Raw genomic sequence first — 5121 nt, forward strand, 5'->3', positions numbered from 1 at the left:
ACAATCGTGAAAACCGTAATGGTAAATGTTGAGATAGGGAAAACAACAAACTCACAAGCGTATTAACTTCTCTCGTGGTACGCTTTAGAGGTGTACGCATGACTGGGATAACTGGCGAGGAACGTACAACGCATCTTCGATAGGAATGCAATTTTTGAAAGTTTGAAATTTTGTTAATATTGGGAGTTTCAGATGTGGCAGGCATCGCACTTCTAGATTTTTAGATTTTTAGATCTAGATTTTTAGAGATTTTTTAGAATTTCGGAATTTTTAAATTATGGAATTTAAGGATTTAGGGATTTAAGGATTTAAGAATTCAGAGATTTAGGGATTTAGAGTTTTAAAGATTTGGGAATTTAGAGATTTAGGGATTTAGGGATATGGGAGTTTAGGAATTCAGAAATTTAGTAATTTAGGAATTTGGGCATTTAAGAATTTTGGAATTTGGAATTTTGGAACTTTGGAATTTCAGAATTTTTAAATCATGGAGTCTAAAAAATTTAGAACTTCTGAGTATTCGAACATTGAAATATTGTAATATTGGAACATGGAGGTTCTCGGATTTTTGGTCTCACAAAGTATTATATTAGGAATTTTAGAATATCGGAATACTGAAATCTTGGACTTCTGAAACTTTCAAATTATGAGACTTTAAATATTTTAATTTTTGAATTTCAGTATTTCGGGAAATTAGGACTTCGGAACATTGAAATCTTTTTAATTCTTCGATTCTTCAGTTCTTCAAATTTTGAATTTGTCTATGTTTGAATTTCATAATATTCGAATTTTTATATATCTAAGTCTTGGAACTTTTAAATATATTAATTTTATTTGTAGAAACTTGAAAACGATAGAACTTCAAATTAAAATTGCTTCATTTTAGAACTTTGAAATTGAAATTCTTAGATTTTAAGCTTACAATTTAAGATTTTGAAATTCTTAGATTTGAGAGTTTAAAAATGTTTGAATATTGAAACTTCATTGAAAATACTGTCGTTTTATAAGTCTAATCTAATCCAATAATAAATCTAGCTTTCTAAAAGTACAATTAAGAAAAACATCGTCGATAAAATTTTCCTAAGTAATTAATGAATTGCAAAATTATATATATCTTACATACATGTAATTTGCAATTTCTCAAAGTGCATGTAATATAAGTTGTTCAAGAAGAAGCGTTAGAACAAACTATACCAATTCCCATTATACAGAGAGTAGCTCAACAAACTTCTTCAAACCAACTACATACATACAGCTTTCGCAAGTACAATAAACAGTTCGTCTTCCCATACAATAGAATCACAATAGAACTACGTTATCTACAATTAAAGATAACAGGAACGTAACTAAGCTGCTATTGTTACAACCGTATTTAAGCTTAATCAATACATATCGCGTAATTAATTGTACACAGCTGGCTTAGTAACATCTTAACTCAAAATTCAGTAATAGAATAAAATCAAAGCAATGTATATAATAAAATTGTTAAAAGTACATACTTTTAGCAATAACTTTGAACATATATATTACTTATACTTTGAATATATGTATTAATACATATGTTCTTTATTCGTTCATTTAAAAAATATATTTTAATTGTAATAACGGAGAAATACACAAATTTTGTGTATATGTATTTGATTTAATAATATAATTATATTGTTATACTCGTATAAAATTATATTGCTATATAGCAGGTACTTTACGTGAATTTGAATATACATTTAAAATTTTGAGTATCTACAAGGATATAGGTAGAACGTGAATAAGATGTAGGGATTTTAAAGTCGTTCCAATTAACTAAGCCTGTCTGAAACTATAGAAAACGATATCAAACATGATTATAATTTCACGACGACTGATGTCGACCAAATATTGTCATCAACGATGAGTTACAAAGCTTCTAACATGGTTCCAGTTGATTCTATCAAAAATTATTGAAAACGATACTAAAACACGAGTTTTATCAATCCCACGATGATCGATGTCGACAATAGGTTCCTGTCCTCAGATATGTGCCAAAATCTAATGTATAACTTTAGGGTGTCTTACGAGTATACTCTGAAATCTTCAAGTCAAGAGACCCAAAATTGCAACCTGTTGCCTGATACAGATAAACAAACTAATAAACAACTGCAAGAGCCTCACTACTTCGGGCAATAATTACAATGGCGGTGTCACGCCGGATAACACGTCAACCCAAACTCAAGAGTAACAAGATGATTCACAAACGATAATTCCATAACCCCCAAAAACACATGATTCACAAACGATAAGCCAATAACCTCGAAAACAACTGACTCATTCAATGTACAATATATAATCCCCGCCTTTGACATAATAAACTAGTTCTTCCCTGACTTTCAAAGCCGAAGCTCTGACTCTCCGTTACTCGACAAAACCCATAGTTTCACGACGCGTATCCTAAAAATCCGTAAAGATCAAAAGTTTAATTTCAAAAACCGTAGATACGGTTGTACGGGTGTTAGTTTATTTCATCCACGGAAATACTGCCGTGACAGCGGCAAGGTAACCATGAACCACTCGAACGGTCGGGATTTGTTTAACCCCGTAATATCGTACCACACTCGCGACACACATTACAATTCGGATATAATGAACTATACTCACATTTTCACTGTAATCGAATATTACGTTCACTTCTACTGATAATCTGCATAATTCAGGACCGCAGAATGTATATCCAACATTTTTACTTTCTTCGGTTGTCTCGCTGTGAAAATAATCAGATAGCAATAAATGCAACCTGAAAATTGTAGATTATGGGATTAAACTAGAACAGAACAATGTTAATACTAAAGCTACCGACATTAAATGACAATAAAAATAAAATGACAAGGGAAATAAATAAATACTAAAGCACCAAATAACATATAGATCTAGTTTTTACTTCAACAAAATATGACAGACATTTCCATAAAGACGCGACAATAAAATTTTGTAATATAAAATGACAAATCTGAAACCAGTCATTTTGACTGATTGGTAATTTTAGTGTTAACGAGAATACAGAGTTTTTCCAGTAGGTTTTCCATATGAAAAGGCCTTCTCAGTACTGATGATTTCGTAGGAAAGTGTACAATAGTCAAAGGGTTAAATCGAGTACTGGCGCACTCCCGAAGTTCCATCGGTAAAGGTTCGAAGGTTCCAGAAGTAGCCACAGTATCGTTCCTCTGTAAACACAGAAACGCAGGAGAGACAGGCAGCAACCGCTGTCACCGTTCCGCCGCGTTATTACTAAACTTCCAGCTTGAATATTCACGAGGCATTATGGTCCCACGAAAGGAAGAACAAAAGGAGAAAAGGATAAAAAAAGAAAAAGAGAAAGAAGAGCTCTATGTAATTAAGCACTAATGGAGAGTCCTGTTAGATCCCGAAAGGAGCTTTACAACGAAGCGTCAAAGTGCAAACATTAAATATGCCACGGACGATTTTTAAGGATGCGTTACGGGCCTGGGCTTACACCGTTAATGGAAGGATAAGAGGGATAGCGGGAGGGATGTTGGTAGGTGGCCAGGGGTGGATTTGAAGGATGCGAGAGGACACGAGTATGAAAAGGGTGAAAGGGTCAAGGACCGGAAGTTCACGAATAGGGCTGATGCGCGACCAAGAGAGAGCACAGGAAGTGGAGGAACAAGGAGCCACAGGGTGAAGAGCGGTTTAACGCGTTTCCGCGGTAGAGCGGTTTAACGCGCACATACCGCGCTTTCGTGTGTGCTAACACGACGACTACAACATACGACGACCAACACACGCGCCAGTATGTGTGTTAATGCACGCGTATGTTCCTACACGGACCGAGAACCGTGTGTGTTTTGCACAGGATGAGCTTCTTAAACACTGTTCTAACAATTCTGAATTAGATACGTTTCTGTTATCTTTAATCGCTGGGGAGGTTTGTTTATTACACGCTTTGTTATGTGGCTTCGTGGAAGTATTTAACACTGAAACTACCAAACGGGTTTACTAACAGAATTACCGAACGTTTGACCCATTCGGAAGGTTTACTTTTTAACATGTATTTATTTGTATATTGTATATATGCTATTTTTGAAATTATAAGGTAGTAATGTCTATAATAATTTATGCTTTATTTTTAATTTAATACTTATGATTGATATTTTTAATATTTATGTGCATTTTTTATTTTGTGTTATATGCATTATTGAGCTTATGCGCCGAGAGGTTTAAGTGACTGTATTTTGAGGTTAGGTCTCGAAAAGTTAATACGAATACTGTACTGAGCATTTTTGACTTGTATAATTTTCTATACGATATATAATAAATAATATTGTTGTTGATTAACTGAATAATATTAATTCTAATCAATGGAATAATTTTCAAATATACACACGTGAAATATATAATAAGTTGCAAACCAATGTACATAATAAATTTTAACATCTTCATTTTACTTCTTCTTCTTATTTTGCCTCTTCTTCCACATACAATTAGATTTGTATAAAATAAATTTTCTACGAGAACAAAATAAAAAATGTTGCAAGCATAATGTGTGAAAGTAAATTATCTTGCTTGGCGGTTTTATTCTAATTAGCGATCAAATTATGCTATAATCATGTATAGTTTACGGTTTATTGTATCCGGTTTCTAATTTCGAAAGAGTGAAAGAATTACTTTGCTACGAATGTGTAAACTGCTTGAATATTTTAACAACAGTCGCGTGAGCAATTAAAAAACAATTTCGTATAATTACGATGTTTAAGAGCAAAATAATCGTACCGAAAATAATATTATGAAGAAATGTGAAACATTTACATACTGCTTATGGTATAAACAACCTTGCATGTTGTGTAGTATATGTTAACAGCCGTAATTCTGTCTAATAAATATTTTACTGCAAGATTTACGATAAAACCATATTAATCAACCCATATTTACGTTTACTTTATCAGTTAAGGATATCAAGAAGTGTTGCTAGTTACTATCGAGAAATTGCAAAGTAGAAAATTTAAGATATAGAATTATCTTAATGGTATTTCACACTGAACTTTTAAACGCAATCTTTACTCGTGCAACAATGTCAAATAATTTGATAACATATTGTAATGTGCTGTATATGTATAAGCGTCGTTTCAAATATAG

General features: G+C 32.7%; 1 long non-coding RNA gene across 1 annotated transcript; it reads left to right on the forward strand.

Annotated features, from left to right (window-relative positions):
- The first annotated feature begins 1848 nt into the window (after positions 1-1848).
- On the forward strand, positions 1849-4432 carry LOC143264797 (uncharacterized). Its single transcript, XR_013038733.1, has 2 exons — positions 1849-2526; positions 3089-4432. It is a non-coding gene; the product is annotated as an uncharacterized LOC143264797 (long non-coding RNA).
- The last annotated feature ends 689 nt before the right edge of the window (positions 4433-5121 follow it).

The sequence above is a fragment of the Megachile rotundata genome, chromosome 7 (genome assembly GCF_050947335.1).
Source record: "Megachile rotundata isolate GNS110a chromosome 7, iyMegRotu1, whole genome shotgun sequence".
Lineage (NCBI taxonomy): Eukaryota > Metazoa > Arthropoda > Insecta > Hymenoptera > Megachilidae > Megachile > Megachile rotundata.